The sequence below is a fragment of the Thamnophis sirtalis genome, unplaced genomic scaffold (genome assembly GCF_051295495.1).
Source record: "Thamnophis sirtalis isolate CommonGarterSnake01/CBP01778 unplaced genomic scaffold, rThaSir2_p1.2 scaffold_5, whole genome shotgun sequence".
In the NCBI taxonomy this organism is placed as follows: Eukaryota; Metazoa; Chordata; class Lepidosauria; order Squamata; family Natricidae; genus Thamnophis; species Thamnophis sirtalis.
In genome coordinates this window covers 40,256,895-40,279,437 of record NW_028261385.1, presented here as the reverse complement: position 1 = coordinate 40,279,437, position 22,543 = coordinate 40,256,895, and the positions used below count along the sequence as shown (strand labels likewise).

At 41.7% G+C, this 22,543-nt stretch overlaps 1 pseudogene; it reads right to left on the bottom strand.

Moving 5' to 3' along the window:
- Window positions 1-19,946: 19,946 nt before the first annotated feature.
- LOC106540138 (heat shock protein HSP 90-alpha pseudogene) lies at window positions 19,947-22,088 on the bottom strand (annotated as a pseudogene).
- Window positions 22,089-22,543: the final 455 nt, after the last annotated feature.

Below are 22,543 nucleotides of genomic sequence, written 5' to 3'. Positions count from 1 at the left end.
CTTTTTGTGTAGGATTTTATTGCCTAGACAGTTTCACAAACTTCTGATTTTTGTCAGATTAGAAAACTTTTCTTCCTACCACTCTGAAATCTGCTTTGTCTTCAGTTGACCTTTTCCTATTCACTTTACAAAACTCTGAAATCTCATAAATAAGACAGTTGCATCTGACATAAGCTCAACATATATTTACAAAGTGAGGCTTCTGGGTGATTTGGTGAGCTTATAAATTGAAACAGAATATTCGCTGATTTTAAAGCTTGACCTCTGACTCACAAATTGTGAGAAACTTGCTGTTCCCAAAGAAGAATTATTGCAACCCAGTTTTCTGGTTTTGTATTCAATCTGTAGAATAAATATTGGGAACATGACAGAGGGCCAGATTCCCCAATTAAAAAGAAAAAGTAGGAGCCTCGCATATAAATATGCACCACTCCTGAAGCAGGGGTGTAGCCTAAGGTGACCAGACGTCCCACTTTTGGCGGGACACACCCGCCTTCCAACGCATTTTCCCGCGTCCCGCCCGCCTTTTTAAAAGGCACGCTTTTTTTGGCGCTCGCAGCTCCCGCCCATCAGCTGCTAGCTTGCTGGGCTGGGTCATCGTTTTGTTCTCTATCCTACCGATGAGCCAGCCCAGCAAGCTAGCAGCTGATGGGCGGGAGCTGCGAGCGCCAAAAAAAGTGTGCTTTTACCTACCTACAAATTTAAGCCAGCCCAGCCTGCCCGCTCACTGATTGGATTGGCCTGGACTCCAGCCAATCAGTGAGCTGGCTGGGATTGGAAATTTTCAGCACGTCTGCGCGAGTCTCCATTTCCTTTCACCAAAAGACGAAAGAGGTTGCAGCTGCGCTGACTGGTGAGTATTAAGAGCCGCGAGCGGATGGTGTGAGATCGCCGCCCGGTAGCCGCCAGAAGCCGCTCCCGGCCGCGGGCCCCTGCCCTGCCGCGTCCAGCGTGTCAGCAAGCGGGTTGCCCGCCCGCCTAGCTGCGTTGCCCACATGCACGTGGATTCAAGAAATCCGGCTGGATCCTTTGAATCCCCGCGCGTGTGGGCAATGCAGTTTGCGGGGGAAGGGAGCTTCGCTTGAGATGACCATGCCATGCCCTCCATAGCCTGGTCCTCCCAAGCAGAGCCTGCCTAGCTGCCTTGCGCACACACGCGGGGGATTCAAGAAATCCGGCTGGATCCTTTGAATCCCCGCGCATGTGGGCAATGCAGTTTGCGGGGGAGGGGAGCTTCGCTTGAGATGACCATGCCATGCCCTCCATAGCCTGGTCCTCCCAAGCAGAGCCTGCCTAGCTGCCTTGCGCACACACGCGGAGGATTCAAGAAATCCGGCTGGATCCTTTGAATCCCCGCGCGTGTGGGCAATGCAGTTTGCGGGGGAGGGGAGCTTCGCTTGAGATGACCATGCCATGCCCTCCATAGCCTGGTCCTCCCAAGCAGAGCCTGCCTAGCTGCCTTGCGCACACACGCGGGGATTCAAGAAATCCGGCTGGATACTAGTCTCCGTGGAGAGCTTGGCAGGCAGCTGGCTGGACTTCTAAGAGGTGGGGGGGAGGAGCGGCAGCTCCTTGAAATGGAAAAAGGCTTGCTTCCTCCCCCTCCCCCAAATGAGACCGGGCTCCCAGCAGCGATTTGCCATTTGAGAGAGAGAGAGAGAGAGGAAGGGGGAGAACACGAGTGTGTGTATCCCTCCTTCCTTCAGCCCAACACTCTAGCCCGGCTTGGCTCCCGCTTCGTCTGTCCTGCCTCTTCGCTTCTCTGTTTGATTGTTGAAAGTGGGAGCCAAACCGGGTCATTCCTTCCAAGAGGCAAGTTTCCCATTGATTGAATGGCTCGCTGCCCTAGACCCTCTGCAGTCCCTCTCGTCTGGCCAGAATGCCAGCAAGAGTGTTGGGCTGAAGGAAGGAGGGATACACACACTCATGTTCTCCCCCTCCCTCCTTCCCCAGCCAGTCCCATGCCTTCTCCCAACCCCCGCCCCGTTCTCTTAGCTGCCCCATTCTCTTAGCTACGTTCTGCCTTGTGATTGCTGTCTCCAGGCTCTCCTCTCCTATTATCGTGGAAGGTATCTCATTTGGGGGAGGGGGGGGGCAGGCCTTTCTCCATTCAACAGATCCAATATACAGAGTTTTATTTTTTGGCCCTAAAAATATTGTCACTGAGGATGAGAGAAATTTCTTCATCATTGCTATTGGCCTCAAGTAGCAAATAATTAAACATGGTTTTTAGTGTACTTAGTTAGTGATCTGCTTTTTAACATTACATGGTATCAGTTTCAAGAATGCATGCAATCCTGAAAATTTGTAACAAACTTGTTGAAGGGCCTATGAAATATTTTCTAGTTTAGTGTAGAATAAGTATTCTTAATAAAAGAAAAAGTCATTTTATTTAATCAATTGCATTCCTGTTTATAATGGCATTAATTAACTAAACTGGAAATAAATCTATGTTTTGCTAGAGTTTTAAAATTAAAAAACCTTACATTTTGTTGCTATTATTTTAATCAGAGTTTTGCCAAGTGAAATTATATAATGGTTCCTCATGTCTCTGTAATTTTCTAAATCTCATCCAGAAGTACCACAGAATCTGGCATTTTCAGCAGAATGATGCTGATGCTAATAAAACAGCCTGATTTTTGGTGAAAGGATGGAAAGAGGAAGGAAGGAGGAAGAGAGATCTAAAGTGCAGAAAGACAGAAGGCAGATAGGCAACAGGAAGGAAGGAAGGAGAAAGAATGGAAAGGAAGGAAGGCTAGAAGGAAGAAAGAGGGAGGGAGGGAGGGAGGGAAGGAAGGTGAAAGAAGGAAGGAAGGAAGGGTACGTCCACTTGTAGGCCTGGGACTGAATGCAGGAGGAGTCTCTCCATAGGATCAGCTGCTCCTCTGATCATGGTCTATGAAAATGTTACTGCCTGCCTGATGCAAATTTAGACAGATGGTGCTTTGGGCTGCCCCTCAAATCCCCCCTTTACTCCTCCCCCTGTAGAATTCAGCCCCCTGAGTTTTGCCTTTGAGGGGCATGTGTGGTTATGGCGGATGGCAGAGTCAGCTGGAGGTTGAGAGGGGATTGGGGCTTTTGTCCGCCTGTGGAGTTCTCCCCATGGACAGGATGGGATGTTGGCATGAAAGGGATCCGGGCACAATCTCACCTGTTCCAAGTAAAGTTGCCTTTTGCAATTGGCTACCGGTAATCCTCGACTTACGACCAGGATTGATCCCCCAATTTCTGTTGCTAAGGGAGACGTTTGTTAAATGATTTTTGCCTCATTTTGCGACCTTTTATTGCCACGTTAAGTGAATCATGGTGGTTGTTAAGTCAGGAACATGGCTGTTTAGTGACCAAAATTACAATGGCATTGAAAAAAGTGACTGATGACCATTTTTCACACTTAGCGACCATTTTCACACTTAGCGACCGTTGTGGCATCCTCATGGTTACGCGATCAAAATGTTGATGTTTGGCAACAGATTCGTATTTCTGATGATAGTTTGAAATGGTGACAGTATAAATTATTGCTGGTGTAATACTTAACAATGGTTTTTAAGGATTTCTTTTATTTATAGAATACCTTTTTTATTATTTTGGGGGGATTTTTACTTTTAAATTGTTTATAAAATGTATTTACTACAAGAAATGTTCCTTTTTGCAAATGTGATCTTTGCAAATCTTTGTGATGCAATATGTTCAGACCAGGTTTATGTGTCTCAAAGTGGCTGCTATTCTATGGGCAGGCCAGGTTGGTGCAAGGCAGCTTTGCCAGATTTGGTGTGTTTCACCCTCATTGAATTTTATATCGTATAAAGAATGGAAGGAGGAAGGAAGAGAAAAAAGGAGGAAGGGAGTGAGTGAGGAAAGAAGAGGATGGAAAGAGGGAGGAAGGAAGGAAGAGAGGGAAAGAGCAGAAGACAGATAAGGTGAAGGTAGATCAGCAAGAGGAATGAAGGAAGAAGTGAGGAGTCTCGAGGAGGGGGAAAACATTTAGTGACCAAAGTTACAATGGCATTGAAAAAAGTGACTGATGACCATTTTTCACACTTAGTGACCGTTGCGACCATTTTTCACACTTAGCGACCGTTGCGACCATTTTTCACACTTAGCGACCGTTGCAGCATCCTCATGATCACGTGATCAAAATTTTGTTTGGCAACAGATTCGTATTTATGCTGGTTTCAGTGTCCTGGGGTGACCTTTTGACAAAAAAATTTTTTTTAATCAAGCCCCCCCCCCCCCCCGTCAAGGGTGTCCCTCTTTTCCAATCTGAAAATCTGGTCACCTTAGTGTAGCCCAGTAAAGGGTTTTTTCCCCCTTAGCACTGAGCTGCTGAATTTTTACCTCTTTCAAATGTGTTGGCAGAAAATTTCAAGCTATGGCATGAGAGTACCAGGAGTGCTTCTGCAGGGAAAAATGGAATATTCTTTACAAGTCATAGACCTCATTATGCAACATGAAGGAATGAATGATATGCTAATTTTTTCACAAAGGCCTACTCATCTAATGAAATCAATACATTCAAACATACTGTACAGTTACTATTTTTTATGCATGGCAAAATGTATAAACTTGACAATTTAGGAAAAAATAAATGTTCTTTGAGAAAGAAATAACTTCTATAATATTGTCTGAAAGATGAAAAATAGAACCAAACAACTGACATATTCAATAGGATATTACTTAGATATAATTCTAAGCAAATCCTATATCAAGCTTTCTGACAGTGAGTTTTGAATGAATGTGACAGGTGGTGCCTTTATAGTTATGTGAAAGCACCTAGAAACCACACAGGATTTCATGCAATTTATTTCTATTTGCAGTTTTCGATTATTCTCTACAGATAGAACAGTGGGAGAGAGCTGAGTCTCATAGTGTGCAATCCGAATCCATTATGATCAAGGGTCATTTTGGTGCTCACTGCAGCAGGATGTGGGTTATATCGACTGATCTCATTTATTGAGGAATTAGTTGTCACTGTCTTTGGGAATGTTTCCTTCAGAAGCCACATGTAAAATTAATGGGATAGTAATGTGGCGTTGTGCGGTATCTTGTTGTACACTTGTATAATTCAGTTCATTCAATGAGCTTTATGCAGGAGATATTCCCACTGTCTTTCCTTTTCAGCTCACCCTTCATAGCTTGTGTGTGTGTGTGTGTGTGTGTGTGCGCGCGTGCATGTGTTCATTCATTCATCTATTCATCCATCTCTCTTACAGGATTTGTAAGTGACTCAATAAATAGGGGTATACAGACACCAGAGATGGTATTCAGGAAGTTCTGACCAGATCTGGAGAACCGGTAGGTGAATTTTTGGGGAGTTCGGACAACCAGTATATACCACCTCTGACTAGCCCTGCCTCCATCTATTCTCAGCTGATCGGGGCGGAATGGATATTTTACAGTATCCTTCCCCTGCCATGCCCACCAAGCCACACCATGCCCACCAAGCCACGCGCACAGAACCAGTAGTAAAAATGTTTGAATCCCACCACTGACAGACATGGACGCATGCTCGCGTGCCCGCACACACACACACACACACTTGCACACACACAAATTGTTGGATATGCTGCACAAGATTTATGACTAATTTATGAATGAAAAAAAAGGTTTCTTAGAATGTTAACAGTAGTATCAAGGGAAGGCAACCAAAGGAAGTCAGGTTGGTGCAGTGCTTAAAACATCTGGCTTGAAACTGGAAGACCATGAATTCTAATCCCACTTTAAGCACAAAGCCATCTGGGTAACGGGTCAGCTTAGAAAAAAAGGCAATCCACTTCTGAAAAGAAATTGCCAAAGAAACTTGCAGAGACTCGTCACCAAGGTCAAAGACTGATTTGAAGGCACAAGAAAAGAGAAAAGTAACAAAAAGGTGCCTCGGGTCAATTGGCAATGTGCATTCTGAGCATTAATAAAATTGGCAATGTGCATTCTGAGCATTAATGAAATTGGTGAATCACGAACCAAAGCTTTACCTAGTGATAATGGCTACAAAATCACCAATTTGTAGAAGGTTTAAATAGCAGCAGACACAAAAAAGCATTCCTGGGTTCTGCAGGAAGTTTTTAAAAAAAGCAATTTTAAAAACATGAAGCAGAAGGAACAGAGCAAGTATCAGGTACCCAAAGCTCTTAAATACTGAACAATATATTTTTTGCAATGCCATTGTAACAAAAGTCATGCACTGAAGAGAGTTTAGAAAAATGAAATGAAAATACCCCTCCCCCAATAGGTCCTCATTCCGCATCGATATATGATAATATATGGAATATATTCTATCCATTTGGTTGATAAACAATAAAAAAAAATCAGCTTACTCTGTAGATTTAATTACCATTTTGAAATGGTTTAAAAGATTTGTCACGGTTCATATGAGAAATTAACTCTGTTTTAACAGATCAGGTTTGCCTCTGGGGCCATTCTTACTTTACTTCTCCAATGCATACAATGTATTTCAGAATTGGTCTATTTTTTTTTTTTAAACTAGGAAATTGACACGAGGGGATGGGTGAAGCGAACAGGGCTAAATATTTTCTTTGACTTGCCCTTATCTTCTTTTTTCCTTACTCCACTGCCAGAAATTAATTAATTAATTAATTAATTAATTAATTAATTAATTAATTATTATATGCCTATGCATATACAAACACTTGTTAAACTGTTTCAATCTTAAAAAAATATTAGAGGGGGGAAGGTTGTGAATATGAATTATACACATGAATTATAAGAGAGAATCCAGAGTCTGATTTCCTAGTCCCTGGGCATTTTTTTCTTTCCATGGAAAATCTAATCTTAGTTCCCAGGCATCTTGATATAAATTTGTTCCATTCTTAAATTTGCTGAATTAGCCTCTAGCTACAATTCCCAAATTGTAGCTATGGTTCCCTTGTAGAGGCACCACCGGATATTTTAAATTTAAGGAGCGCAGAGTTCTCAACATCTGATTGACACCATGTGAAGTATTAGCTCTGGGTAATACTTGCTCCTGAAGTGATGCCTATAAACCTGCAATTTTTGATAAATTTTGAGTTTCAAATTTCAGTTTTAGAAAGACATTTGTATATTGATAGGAATGAATATAAGAGAAAGCCTGCTGGATCAGCTGAGGACCTTCTTAATCCAATGTTTAGTCTCTCACAGATGGTGGAAATACATACATCTCTTGCATCCAACCAGGACTACTGAGTCACAAGACTAATAACCGTAGACAGAACTGCCTTTTATGAATGTATTCAGTTAATCCATATAAATATGTTAAATAACTAAGTAAAATAAAGCCATCCAAGTTTCTGACCATCCATACACATAGATTAATTATGTGTTGTGTAAAGTATATTTAAGCCACACTATTATTGCTATTGTGTAAATAGATTTCTGGATGTAAAGTTATTCTGACATTTTCTGCTATTTAGTCAAAATTACATATGAGGCAAATGAAAGAAGGCAGCACAAAACATAAAACTTTTCACTATCCCATAGGAAAAGCTGCAGCAGAAAACTGAATTAAAAAGAGAGAAAAAGATTCTGCTGACAACTTTGATTATTTATAAACATGTAACCACAAAAGCAAACCAATTGAGACTGATTTGTATGATGAATTCTGAAATCAGAATTTGATAAAGCGAGAGTTGTTCTCAATGGTGCATAATTTAATTGTGCATAAATAGATGCTAGGATAGTAAGGCACTGAATATCATATTGATTTTCAGTGTTTCCAAATATGTCAATTAAAAACATAATTAATATTAATATCAAATTACCACCATGAGATAATATTGTGTTCATTTAACTTATTCCCCAAGTTGATTTATAAAATTGATTAAAATAAAATGAGTTAAGATTTAGCTACTGAAAGCAAATGGATAAACATTCTTGTTAACGAAAGACATGACAGAATTGTATAAGAGGTAGTCCTCAATGTACAATCATAACTGGGACTGATATTTCCATTGGCAAGGGAGGTGGTTGTTAAGTGAGTTGAGTGTATTTTTTTGCTATGGTTGATAAGCAAATCACTGCAGTTGTTAAGAAATCATGTGTTTGCTAAGTGAACCCAGCTTTTTGCATTGACTTTGCTGCCTGGGAAGATCACAAGTGGCAATCCTATGACCCCAGGATACTGCAACTAGATACATGTTGGTTGCCTAGTGCTCAAATGTTGATCACATGATGGTGGGGAATGTTGTGACAGTTTTTGTTGTAAATTTCAATGGTTGCTAAACAAATAGTTGTAAGTCAAAGACTATCTGTTTATATTTATTTTTAATAATGCACACTTATTTCTTATTCTGCATGGATGACAGCACTTTCCTACTTCTGGGGAATGGTTGAAGTATGAGATGAATTCTTCAATCGGACACATATTATTAAGAATGTACAGTAGATGTTTGAGTATCAACCAGAGATTTGATGGTTGTCATGAGGTCATCTATTGATGACCAGGAAAAGAACATAATCAATGATTTTGTTTCTTCACGATCACCATCATCTGTTAAGATTGTATCATATTTCAAAAGTCCATATAAGTTATAATCAAAAAGCCTAGAGAACGAGAGATATTTTTCTCATCCGAATGTTAACGGAAAGAGGAATATTCTTATATTGGGGCTAATTTTTCTGTAAGGCTGGGCTAGCTACAGAAAGGCAGGCTTCCTGGTCCTCAACTCTTTCATCTGGGGAAAAATAGGATTGTACAGTATGCCTTCACAATTCAAATGTACAAGATGTGCATTCTACATAGAGCAAGTGGTTCCAAGGATAACCTGGATCTGAATGATGAAGGACTTAATAAATGATTACAAGCACTTTGAATTGTATCTGGAAACATACAGGTGACCAATGCAGAGACTGAAGAAGAGAAATTACTACTGAGTCAGCTTTTACCTATTAGCACGCAAGTCATTACATTCTGTTCCAAGTGAAGTTCCCAAATAATTTTCAGTTAGAGTATGTTGCAATAGAAAAAGTATGAGATCGTGGAGGCATTATTATAGCCAGAGCATCTGGTTCCTAGAACAGTTATATCCAGCATCGCCCAAACCTGAGAAACAATAACAGCAGCCATAAGTTCAAGAGATATATTTCTGCAGCTTAATTACTTTAAAGACAACAAGGCTGTGCAACTGAGGAGGTGAGAGTTGGTTCAGAAAATGTGGTACCATTTTCTGGATAGATAGTTGAGTATATTTTCAAACTGCTAGTTTAATTTATAAAATCCTGAAATGGCTTGGCTACTATTTAACCTTCATGTTTGTTTCTCCAAACTGAATCTGCCCATCCTGGGTGTTCAACTTAGAAAGACGGTGGGAATGAACAGTCACATCCTGACTGTGGAATAGCTATTCCCTGAATTCCTGAAATATCACCATCACCCGCTTCTCCCATTACCACTTTATTAAAATATTGTTTAGCAAAAACTAAAACAGCAACATCTATATTGCTTTGATGGTCTTTGGAAATATAGTTGGCTTTATGTATTTTATCTCTTGAAAAGTTGATCAAACTGTTTTAGATTCCTTGTGTGTCCAATCACACTTGGCCAATAAAGAATTCTATTCTATTCCATTCTATTCTATTCTATTCATGTTTAATTGTTCTGGTTTGCATTTTTAATATGAATATTAAATGTTAGCAATAGCAATAGCAGTTAGACTTATATACCGCTTCATAGGGCTTTCAGCCCTCTCTAAGTGGTTTACAGAGTCAGCATATTACCACCACAGTCTGGGTCCTCATTTCACCCACCTCGGAAGGATGGAAGGCTGAGTCAACCTTGAGCCGGTGAGATTTGAACCACTGAACTGCAGATAGCAGTCAGCTGAAGTGGCCTGCACTACTGCACTCTTAACCACTGCGCCACCTCGGCTCTTTTTAAATGTTATGTGTTTTACTAGGAGGACTTGATCATTTTTGGAGACAAATTGGTTTCATTGTATTTTGTATTACTGCTTGGAGTAAATATTCAAATAAAACAACACAGGCCTTATGGAAGTGGCAGATACACTCCTGCCTTTACTGCAATCTCCAGGTACCGTAGTTTCTATGGGATTCAGGAATTCCTCTTTTCTAGCAACAGCAGTTAAACTTTCAATTGCTACTAGTAAACTGATCCTCTAGCTTGTACTGCTCTTGCTATTCTAGTCATTTATGTATTTTGTTTGAAATATATTGTTACTGCTATTCAAAAAAAATGTCTGTCATACAACATAGTCTAAATGTGAAACTATATGAGAATCTTGCACCTCAATTTCTGTTCTCAGATTAAATAAAAAGAAGAGAATGAACCAAGGCATTCTATGTCTCCAAAATGAGAGATGGATGAGGTTAAATATATCTCACTCCATCAGAAATTTTCTGATTTTATCTTATAGAACATGAGATTTTTGTAGCTCCATTTCTGTTCTCTGACTTTATCAGAGAATGAGAGAGACCAAGATGAATTACATCTAGAATCAAAAGATGGATGTGGTTAAACCCATCATACTTATCAAAGTCCTAAGGCCAAAAGAATTGGATAGCTGTGACTGAAAGCAAGCCATCTCATGTAGTATGATAGCAGATATAGTAGGTCTATATTTAATACAATTCAATAGAATAGCAGAGTTGGAAGGGACCTTGGAGGTCTTCTAGTCCAACCTCCTGCCTAGGCAGGAAACCCTATACTGTTCCAGACAAATGGCTATCTAATATCTTCTTAAAGACTTCCAGTGTTGGGGCATTCACAACTTCTGGAAGCAAGCTGTTCCACTGATTAATTGTTCTAACTGTCAGGAAACTTCTCCTCAGTTCTGAGTTGCTTCTCTCCTTGATTAGTTTCCACACATTGCTTCTTGTTCTACCCTCAGGTCCCTTGGAGAATAGTTTGACTCCCTCTTCTTTGTGGCAACCCCTGAGATATTGTAACGCTGTTATCATGTCTCCCCAGTGACGTGCGGTGAGCTTCATGGCCAGTGAGGCAAGCGCGAAATCCTCGCCGAAGCCCCAGTGCTGCCTCCGCCATAGAGCGGGACCGGGACCCGCTCTATGGCAGACATGGTGCCAGGACTTTAAAGCCCTGCCACCGGGGCCCTGCCACCACTTTAAAGCCCTGCCGCCCGGGCTTTAAAGTGGTGGCAGGGCCCCGGTGGCGTCCACCATAGGGTAGCCCTGACCATTGTTAGTAGCCACGTCTGCACCGTGTCCTTTTTATCTGCAGCTGTTAGTCCAATGTTAAGCTATTGAGCTCCTGTCTGCCTGCCTGCCTGCAAGCACTTTCTGGGCATCATGCCTGCCAACTTCACCTGATGCCCAGAAAGTACTTGCAGGCAGGCAGGTGCTCAATAGCTTAACATTGGACTAACAGCTGCAGGTAAAAAGGACATGGTGGGGATTCCATGAACACCCTCAGAAGGGAAGGCGAAGGGGGGGGGGTTATGTGTTCAGGATTTGGATGGGTCTCTGTAGAACAAAACCGCAAGCTCCTTTTAAAGCGAGGTCGGGGGAGGGGGCAGAGGGGTGAGCCAGCCAGCACTGCACTGGAGCTATGCAGGAGCCTAGCAAAGAGGGAAAACGTGGCGGCTGTCCCTAGCTCAGTAGGTTCCTCGCTGGCTCACCTCTCCATGCCCTCTCCAAGCCTCTGTTTGAGGCCCGCATCCCCCACCCTCCCCCACTCCTACCCCTCATTTGGCCAAGGCACTGAAGCCTTTGTTCTGCTTGCTGACACCCCCCCAACTCGGTTGCGATTGCTCCCCTCAGGTGAGAGCAAAGGACAAGGAAGGTGGGGAGGGTGCCCGGGGGCGCTTCTGGCTTTGCAAAAGGAAAAGGCAGGAGAACCGCAGCCCTTACCTTCCACAGCCATTCTCTCAGAGCTCGCTTAGTGCATGCATAATTTACCTGCCCAGAGATGCTTCTTCTCCTCCTCCTCCTCCTCCTCCTCCTCCTCCTCCTCCTCCTCCTCCTTCCTCCTTCCTCCCTTCTTCCCCCACCTCCTTCTTTCCTTCCATGCACTGACCTCTAGGCTGGAATACTGCAATGTGCTCTACATGGGGCTGCCCTTGAAGAGCATCCGGCGACTTCAGCTAGTCCAGAACGCGGCCGCGCGAGCGATTGTGGGTGCACCTCGGTTCGCCCACATAACACCTATCCTCCGCGAGCTGTGCTGGCTACCTGTTGATCTCCGGGTGCGCTTCAAGGTGCTACTTGTCACTCATAAAGCCCTCCATGGTAGTGGATCTGCGTACTTGAGAGACCGCCTCCTGCCAATTACCTCCTTGCGACCAATTAGATCGCACAGATTAGGCCTCCTCCGAGTTCCATCTGCCAGTCAGTGTCCACACGGAGGAGAGCCTTTTCAGTAGTAGCTCCGACCCTTTGGAACGATCTCCCCATGGAGATTCGTACCCTCACCACCGTCCAGACCTTCCGCACAGCCCTTAAGACCTGGCTAGCCCGTCAGGCCTGGGGATAAAGATAATCCGTCCCCACCCGAATGATGAATGAATGTTGTTTACTATTTTACTTTTATGTATTGTTTTGTGTTTATTGTCTTGTACCCTCCCTTCCTTATTTTATGTAAGCCGCCCTGAGTCCCCTCAGGGAAAAGGGCGCCCTATAAATACTAACATAACATAACATAACTTCCATTTCTTTCTTCTCCCTTCACGGTTTTCTCTCTCACACTCATCTGCAACCGAGAAGTTCAACCTGCAGCGAGGAAGGCTTTAGCTCGCTTTCCCTCTGCAGCCTGGGAAATGGAGTCTCTGCCCTCTCCGCTCAAGTGGCGTAAGGCATGATTTGCTGCTCCCAGATCAGGAGGCGGGAGAATCACGTGGCTCCTTTGCATACGGAATTTTTCGCTTTTTAACCCTTGCTTAACTCTTAAAAGGCGAAAAATTCCTTATGCAAAGGAGGTCCATAGTTCTCTTGCCTCCCCCTACAGTTAACACTAAGCAGACTTGAAGTCACTGTGACTTGGAGTCTGGCAGCAACTACCTTGGCCTTTTTAATTATTATTTTTTTAAAAATTCCTTTTCCTCATGAGACTGGTGAGGCCCCGCCTCCCCTGCCTCCAGTGACTGCATGTCCCTGTGTCTCCCCTAGTCCTTCTTTTCATTAAACTAGACATATCCAGTTCCTGCAACCATTCTTCATATGTTTTAGTCTCCAGTCCCCTAATCATCTTTGTTGCTCTTCTCTGCACTCTTTCTAGAGTCTCTACATCTTTTCTATATTGTGGTGACCAAAACTGAATTTCAGTGCATGTTTGTAAATATGTATCTTAAAAGGAAACAAACACCGAATCCTAGAAGAATACTGCCAAGCACTAAACGATATACAAGTACCTATCCAAAGAATAGATGAAAAAATGTATAAAGTGAAGCACAGGGAATTTAATAAGGAATTTGTAGGCCACAGTGTGTTGGGTTAATTAAAAAAACATTTTATAAGTTAGTTTTTAACAAATGAATATACAATATTGAAAAACATGAAAATAATTGTTAAAATTTAAGTATTGTATGATTATCAATCATACAGCATAGTATAAAACATTAAATAAGATTAAGAATTACAGAAATTTCCATCCAAACAATTTAGGACCAAGCTAAGAGGAACTCAAATTTCAGATTTGGTACAAAGCCATATGCAGAATTGTAATCCAAAAATGATTTCTGAGTTTCTTCTTTGTCAGTTTTACTTCAGAAATATATAGTTTTTATTAACATTGAGCCACATTCCCAGTTTAATTAGCTCTTCTGCAAAACAAACTGTGCATTGTTTCAAATGGGAAACATGTAGCACTTATCATGAACACAGCTGGTTTAATATGCTTTGTGGAAATGTAAGTTTTAGTCATTAGTAAATTTAATTTAAAAATTAGCATGTTGGAAAGGAAACTGAACTTTAAATATTTGATTCATTCCATTATAAATTATTTTACAAAATTGTTAGATTTTACCATGCCACTAAAAATGGGGGGGGGGGGAGATCCAAAAATGATCCAAATTGGTCATTACATTTCAAAGAATTTTTAGAAAATGAGCCATCTATTTTAGAACTAATACTGAAGTAATGCATCCATGATAGAACATTTTATACCGGTTTTCTCTAAATGTAACATGTAGTATGAATTTAATGCATTTATTCAATTGAACTTTATATTATTGCTAAATTCTCATCCATTTAATCAAAATCTATACCTTGTATAAAAATATTTCACTGATAATTTATAACTACAACTCAATAAATGGTCCATATTTTTTAAGTTTTACAAATTCAGTTGAGTCTTTAAAATATTTATCTAATGTACTTTAATGGCGCTGCTTATGCTTTTTTCCATAATACAACTGAGATTACAATTGAGGAAGCCAAAATATTTCACTAAACAGAATTAAACCTTGTTTTAGATGAAACATTGGTTTGTTAAAATAATGTCCAAAATGCTGCAAAAGATTGGAGCTGTAATTTTCCATATGATTTATTACCATAATATGGGTTAAGGGTTCCTTTTCCTGTCCTGTGTTTACCAGGTTCCTGTCTATCCTGATATTCTTAAAAATATTATTTTTAATGGAAATTAGAATGCAAAGCACAGCCTCTCATATGGTGTTTATTTTAGACAATACTTTTAGGTCTCACAAAATTTCTAAAATAGCATCCATGGGGATATTTTGCTTTCTGATAAGCGGATGCTTTGACACTGGCCATACCTATTATTTCAGGCCATTTTATAATTAAGCATTTGTCCTATTTTAGCCATTCTATGGCTAAAGGCACCCTTTACATACCCTAAAAATTCTACTTATGCCCTAGGCCCAAAAAGATGTCATATCTCAGTAATAGAATACTGAGGTAATAGAATACCATAGAGGTAAAAGCCATTTCAGTCTGGATAGCCACAGCCACCACAAACTCATGGGTGCAGTCCCAAGATCCGCTTTCCAAATTTTGCCACACATTTTTATTTCTAGATAGTTCCAGAGTAGAACCATACATGCAAAACTGCATTAGACATAATAGATTTACAGTAGATTCTATTCTATGTTAAGTGTGGAATTTACTTTTTTTACAGTATAAAAAACTAAACATCAACAGGTTGTGCTTTATTCGAAGCTACTGAGGAACGAGAGGAGGCTTTATTAACAGAACTAGTTAACCACACAACAAGAATAAACGCTCCCTGTCTGACAGCTATTTATACTGTTAGCTGTCAGACAGGCAGCCAATCAGGTGGTTGTTATTTTCCCACCAGCCGGCAGGCGTGCCTCAGCCAATAGGGATCTTCTTAGCTTGCCAGCAACTATGCCAGGACGTAACACTCCTTCCCCCCAGATTGCGCAGATGTAGTCCTTTAAATAGGCAGGTTGACTTCGGCTCCGCCCTGAACATCTCAGTTCCTGGTCAGGAGCCGGAAGATCAGGTTGTTGATTGGACTCCTCCATTTCTGGGCGATGGATGTCATCAGTGACTGGAGACTCCCCCCTCGGTGGAGTGTTGAAACTATCAGGTAAGCCACCCGACGAGAACGCATCCCAACATCGCCAGGGTTGAAGAACTGGGTCTTGCTGGTAAGTAGCAACCAAGGTTTGTTTGGGTCATTGTTAAACGCTATTTGGAAGTAACTCATCTGCAGATTGGTGTTGCAGGACCTGGCGCCGCAATTGATCTATGTGGTGGCGCCACTGGTGTCCATCATCTAGTCAGACCCTATAAGAACAGGGCCCGGTTACATGCGTGATAATTCTGGGCACCCATCTGGGATCCCCCTGGCAGTTGTGGGCATAAACTCTATCCCCAGGAATGAAATAGTGTGACCTATTTCAACATGTGGGGCGTCCATTTCATATGTAGGATGCAATTGGTCTAGCAATGTCCATAATCACCGTCCCATTAATAATTCAGCAGGACTTTTGCCAGACACTGGACAGCGAGTAGAATGTTGGATTGCTAGGTAGTTAGTTATTTTCTCCACTAATTTACCAGGGAACATTCTCGACAGCAACTCCTTGGCTGACTGAACTGCCCACTCAGCCCTGCCATTGCTGGCCAGATGGTAAGGGGCCACCAGGATATGCGTAATACCCAATCTTGCCAAGAAGGCTTGGAAAATTGCTGATATTAGTTGGGGCCCATTGTTGGACACCAATGTGTCTGGCAATCCATGAGTAACAAACAGGCACTGCAGGGCCCTTATTATGTTCTCTGAAGTAGTTGATTTTATAGGCACCAATTCTATCCAAAGAGAAAATGCGTCCACTACAACTAAGATGGTTTGCCCTTGGATAGGCCCGCGAAGTCCACATGGATGCAGGACCACGGTCCATGAGGCAATTCCCATTCCCTTGGCGATGCAATTGGAGGAGCCGGTCGGGATAGCTGACATGGCTGACAGCTGCCGACTCACTCAGCAATTTCCTTGTAAAGATTGGGCCACCAGACATAGCTGCGGGCTATGGATTTCATCCACACTATGCCTGGATGGCTCTTGTGGAGGTAGTCTAACACCATATTGCAGAGCGAAGGTGGAATGACCACCCTGCTGCCCCATAACAAGCAATCTTTTAGTTCCAAAAGTTCCAGACACCGACTAAAATATGGAAGGAACTCATCAGACAGTTTGTCCCTAGGCCACCCCCTGCGTGTCCAATCCAGCACCTTGGAAAGAACTGGGTCTTGCTTAGAGTGAATGGCTATATCAGTGGCCATTAGAGCAACTCTAAGTCCTCTATTAAGAGAACTGCCACGGCCAGAGCTGGATCGGGGCTTAAGGATGGCAAAAGGCAGCAGCTGAGGGCATCTGTATGCCTCATGTTCTTACCAGGACGGTATTCAAGTTGGTAAGAATAAGCCGCCAAAAAAACAGTCCACCGCGACATGCGTGGGGAAAGGATGCCTGGAGTAGGGTGGTCGTCAGCTAGAATCCATAACAAGGGTTTGTGGTCAGTAAGGAGCAAAAAATGGTGGGCATAGAGGTAGTTATGGAATCGCTTGATTCCAGATATGGCTGCCAAAGCCTCTTTATCTAAGTGACTACAATTTCTCTCAGCCTTGGACAAGGTTCAAGAGAAATAAGCAATTGGTGCCTCTGTCCCATTAGGGCATCAGTGGTTCAAAACAGCCCCAATACCATAAGGGGACGCATCGCAAGCCAGAATAAGGGGCAATTTATCGCTGTACTGCATAAGGACAGCGGATGACGTAAGCAGCAATTTGACAGCCGTGAACACATGCGCTTCACGGCTGTCCCATTTCCAGGCATCTGAACAGTCAAGCAGCCTGTGTAATGGCTCTGCAACTGTAGCCTTATGTGGCAGAAAAATTTAAGAGCCATAAAAAGGCTTGCAGTTCAGCCTTATTCATAGGGGCAGGAGCATTTTTAATGGCCTCAATTTTGGATGGAGTTGGGTGAATTCCTCGGGCATCTATCAGAAACCCTAGGAATTCAACGGATTCTGCCCCAATGAAACATTTGTTGTTGTTGTTTTCAATTTTAGGCCAGCGCTGCAAAAATGCTGAAGGACACTCTGTAATTTAGATAATAATTCCTAATAATTATCTGCCGCAATTAAAACATCATCAAAATAGGGTATTACCCCTGGAAGACCTTGGAGCACTCGCTCCATTATACTCTGAAAAATGCCCGGAGTCATGCATACGCCAAACTGGAGGCGTCTGCACCGGAAAGCCCCATGGTGAGTTACTAAAGTTTGGGCATTAGCCGTGGCATCATCAACAGTCAGTTGTTGATATGCCTGGGCCAGGTCAAGTTTGGCAAACAGCTTACCCTGTCCCAAGGAGTGCAGCAAATGCTGCACTACTGGAATAGGGTAGGGGTTAGCCTGAAGCGCTCTATTTAGGTTCATCTTATAGTCGGCACAGATCCTAATGGATCTGTCCAACTTAAGAGGAATCACAATGGGGGTTTCCCAACGGGCATAATCTACAGGCTCTAATATCCCTTGGGCTAACAATTTATCAATTTCAACGTCCACCTTAACTTTCAAGACAAAAGGAATGCGAGGAGCTTTTAATCAGATCGGGGCAATGGTAGGATCTAAGTTAAAGGAGATTGGTGACCCAGTATATTTACCAAGTGTGTCACTAAACACATCCTCGAACTCCCTGGTCAGGGTGGCATAATTCGTGGCGTGGACCCCTGCAGACCTAAAGAATCAAACCAGTCAAGCCCCAATAAGGTAGCCAGGGGATCAGCCACTACAATAAGTGGCAGGTGCCCTTTAAAAGACCCATATTCAATTTCAAAAACCCCACAACCTAATATTTGGATGTAATTTCCCTGATAGTCTCTTAATTTGCAGGGACATGAGTTCAAATTCTGACTGCTAACAAAAGACATTAACCGCTTGAGGTTACCCCATGATATGATGGACCGAGCAGACCCAGTGTCAATTTCCATTTTACATGGGGTGCCTTCAAGCAGTACTGTGAGGTACATTTTTTAAAGTCTCGATTGCTTCTCGAAGTCAGCAGCATGGTTGATAACATGACATTTCTCACTGGGTTTGCTGGGTTGTCTGCCATTCTGTTGATTGCCAGATTGCGGTGATGCCATCTTAGTGGAGGGTAGTGTGGCACAGCACACATATGATAGGTGACCCCTCTTCCCACAGCATCTGCAGGTGGCCGTCTTGAACTTGAAATTGGAATGCAAGTGATTACCGCCACAGCTTAGGCAGCCAGACCAGGAACTTCTCTCCACTTATCCCCTTGGATTGCTCTGAGGTGACTGATATCATTGTAGTCTCCCATTGCACTTCCGTCCTCATCACACTGGTGATTGGCTGCCACCAAAGAAAAGGCTTGGTTGCGGGCAGCCTGGTACCTCTGAATTTCAGCGGCAGATCTGTCAGACTGTTCTGCCGTTCTAGCCTCATCCATAGAGATTTATAAAGTAAGCTCAGAGAACGGAATAATTAACATCTTTAGAGACACAAGTCCTTTACTCCACATACTAATTGCTCTAATAGAGCTTCATCAAGATTCTGAAATTCGCAATGTATGGCTGAATTCCGCAAAGTAGCCATGAACTGATTCACAGTCTCGCCTTCACTCTGGAAACACTTTCGGAAAGAATGCCTCCGGTCTATGCGAGATGGGGCTGGAATGTAATGGGCTCTTAACTTGTTAATTAAGACTTCCAATGGTAGCGAGTGCATGGGAACAGACGTTGCGAGAGCCCTAGCTGTGGAGAACATCTCCGGACCACACAAACTTAAAAAATAGCATTGTTTCCTGTCTGAGGAAGTGTCAGTAAAATTGTTTGCCTTGAGAAAGCATTCAAATCTCTCAAGAAATGCTTCCTAAGATTCCTTGTCTGGTATAAAAGCAGCAAAAGGGGGGAATTGCTGACATGACGGCGTTGTGAGGAAAAAAAATTTTCTTTTTATTTCTTTTCCTTTTCCTTGTTAATCTCCTCAGTATATCTAAGATCTCAGTGGGTGGGTGTTTTAGAAACCCGATCCCATCCTCGTCGCCAGTGCTTTATTCAAAGCTACTGAGGAATGAGAGGAGGCTTGTGTAACGATCAAGGCTTTATTAACAGAACTAGTTAACCACACAACAAGAACAAACGCTCCCTGTCTGATAGCTATTTATACTGTTAGCTGTCATACAGACAGCCAATCAGGCACTTGTTATTCTCCCACCAGCTGGCAGGAGCACCTCAACCAATAGGGATCGTCTTAGCTTACCAGCAACTATGCCAGAATGTAACAGGTTGGAATTCTGATTTTAAATATTCCACAATATTCAGTTCCAAATACCTAGTTACCAGATACTATCTGATACAGATGTTCAATTGTGTAACTTCAGAGACTTAACCATAACATTTGCAGAACTGGATTTTCCACTTACTCCCCTTTTCTGTCCACCAGCACAAAAATCCTGCCATAAACTACCCAAATAATATTTATTTGCCAATGTACAGGGTTATATATCAAGAAAGGACATTTCCTCAATGGCATCCCACATTACCTAAAAAAGCAAATGTAACAAAAATAAAAGAATAACATCTTCAAAAAATAAATATAAAGAAGGAATGCAGACAAGTGTCATGAATTTTTCAGCAGGTTAACATTCATAATATACAAAACATAACTTATTCAAAGCCAAGGACAAAGGGAATATCCACATTTCTTTCAGATAAATGGGTATTTAATCTACTTCTTCCATACGTGAAGTGTCATCATCTCCTTCCAGTAGTGGCATCTCTTTGGTAACTGCTGGGCTTGTTTCCTCTGTAGTAGCATCATCTTCATCTATGCCCAAACCAAGTTTTATCATTCTATAGATATATTTGTCTGTGGGTCCTCTAGACTGAAGCCAGAAGACAAAAGTGCAGTCTTGTACAGAAGTATGACCAGATCCTTCACCGACTTGTCATTCTTGTCTGCTTCTGCCTTCTGTCTCAGTGTTTCAATGATAGAGTGGTCAGGATTTATCTCCAAATGTTTCTTTGCAGCCATGTAACTCATTGTGGAGTTGTCCCTGAGAGCCTGGGCTTTCATGATCCTCTCCGTGTTTGCAGTCCAGCCATATGTACATATAATGCAGCATGGAGAAGTAACCAGTCGGTTGCAAACTACAACCTTCTCTACTTTCTTTTCAAGTATATCTTTCATAATCTTGCAGAGACTTTCAAACTTGGCTTTTTTCTCCTCCTGTTTCTTTTTCTCTTCTTCTTCTTCAGTGAATTTTGAAGGATAAAAATTCTGTATTCCCAATTCTGTACTTTCTATTTTATATCCTGGAATATTTGTTTTACATTAGCCACAAACCACCCCTAATCTTCCCAATCTTCACAATTTCCCCCTCTAATCTTCTCAATTTTTCTATTTAAGGGAAATAGTAAAGGAATACAGCATCTCATATGTTTGAATAATGAGTATACATGTTAGACAGGAAAATGTGATTGTTTCATTTCATGCTGTTGAAAAGATAAAGTTATTTTAATATCTGTTCCAAACCACATATTTTCTTAATAGCTTTGTGGCAAAATATGTTATTAATAGCTTTTACAACTGCCAAAAGTAATATTTTCTGTCAATAGTAACTCTTAACAGTAATATTCATTATTAAGCCACCTGGTGGCAATGTTTGACAATGAATCAAAGCTAGTTGTATCTGCGCTGTTAATTTTCAAGAGCTGAATATCCCTAAGAAAACCTCCATGAACTCTCAGTTTGTTGTTTCTTTGTTTCTTTATTTTTGTGTTCTTGGCAATCTTAGATGCAGCAATCCTAGAAAGTTTAGGACAGCATTAGGGAAGTTGTTGAATTGGACTGGAACTTTATTCAGAGGGGAAGATACAAACTCAAGGTAAACCGTTTTGGACTTGATTGCAGAAAATACTTCAGTGACAAAGTGGTCAACGCCTGGAATGCTCTACCTGACTCTGTTGTTACATCCTTAACCCTCACAGCTTCAACCTTAAACTGTCTACCATGGACTTCACCCCATTCCTAAGAGGTTCATAAAGGGGGTGTGCATAAATGCACCAGCGTGCCTTCCATCCCTGTTCTACAGTTCCCATTTATTTCTACTCATTTCCTTTGTTCATGTCCATGTTTATACTTAAACCTGTTATATTGTACTTGTTTGACAAACTAAACAAACAAACAAACAAAGATGGGCTTTGGTTTGTTAGTCATTTATCAAGGTTCCACAAATATAACTAAGATCACAAATGGACAAAGAGTTGTGTAAAAAAGGTGGACTGCTCTGCATCTGTTCAAACTTAAAGTATATTATTACAATCAATACATGTAGATATTCTTTTTTCCCAATTCATTTTTTAAATTTCAGAAATCTATTTTAGGAATGGAGAAAATACTTTATTACTGAAATATTGGAAGTTAAAAACCCCTGCTGACCAATTGCAAATCACTCCATCACTAATCACTACTGGTTTAAAATGTAAAGAGAATTTAGATTAAAAAAAATAAACAAACCATCGTGTGCCATCAAGTCTTTTTTTGACTCTTACTAATCACATAGATTTTCTTCAGGATGATGTCCCCATAATCTGTGTTTTCATGTTTTCTAATGATACACTCATCACCACATAAACTGAGGTTATCTATCTTGTTGCTGTTTGTCATTTCCTTGTTTCTTCACCTGTCCAAGCATTAAACTAAAGGTGATATAATTTGAGGGTGTACATTTTTGGAAAAATTATGGTCTGTGGCAGGGGTGTCAAACTTGTGTCATCACAGCATTACATGATGTATAGGGACTTTTTTCCCCTTTGTTAAACTGGGTGTGGGCATGGACAGTGTGTAATGCATCCGGCACACAGGCCACAAGTTTGACAGCCCTGATCTATGATATGCATAGATGGAGTCAGCCCACGGTCTAGATGATTTCCACACTAGGTTGCAGTGGTTAAATTATGGTCACATGTTTCCTGAACGTGTCAGTATGTTTATTGGCTATATGACTGGTTTAGCTGACTGCTTGCTGTTTAAAATGGTGTCTTTTGCTTAAATAGCTGATTGCAAACATATGAAAGAGTTAGGGAGCTATGGCAACTTTACATTTGCTAGAAGAGAAGGAA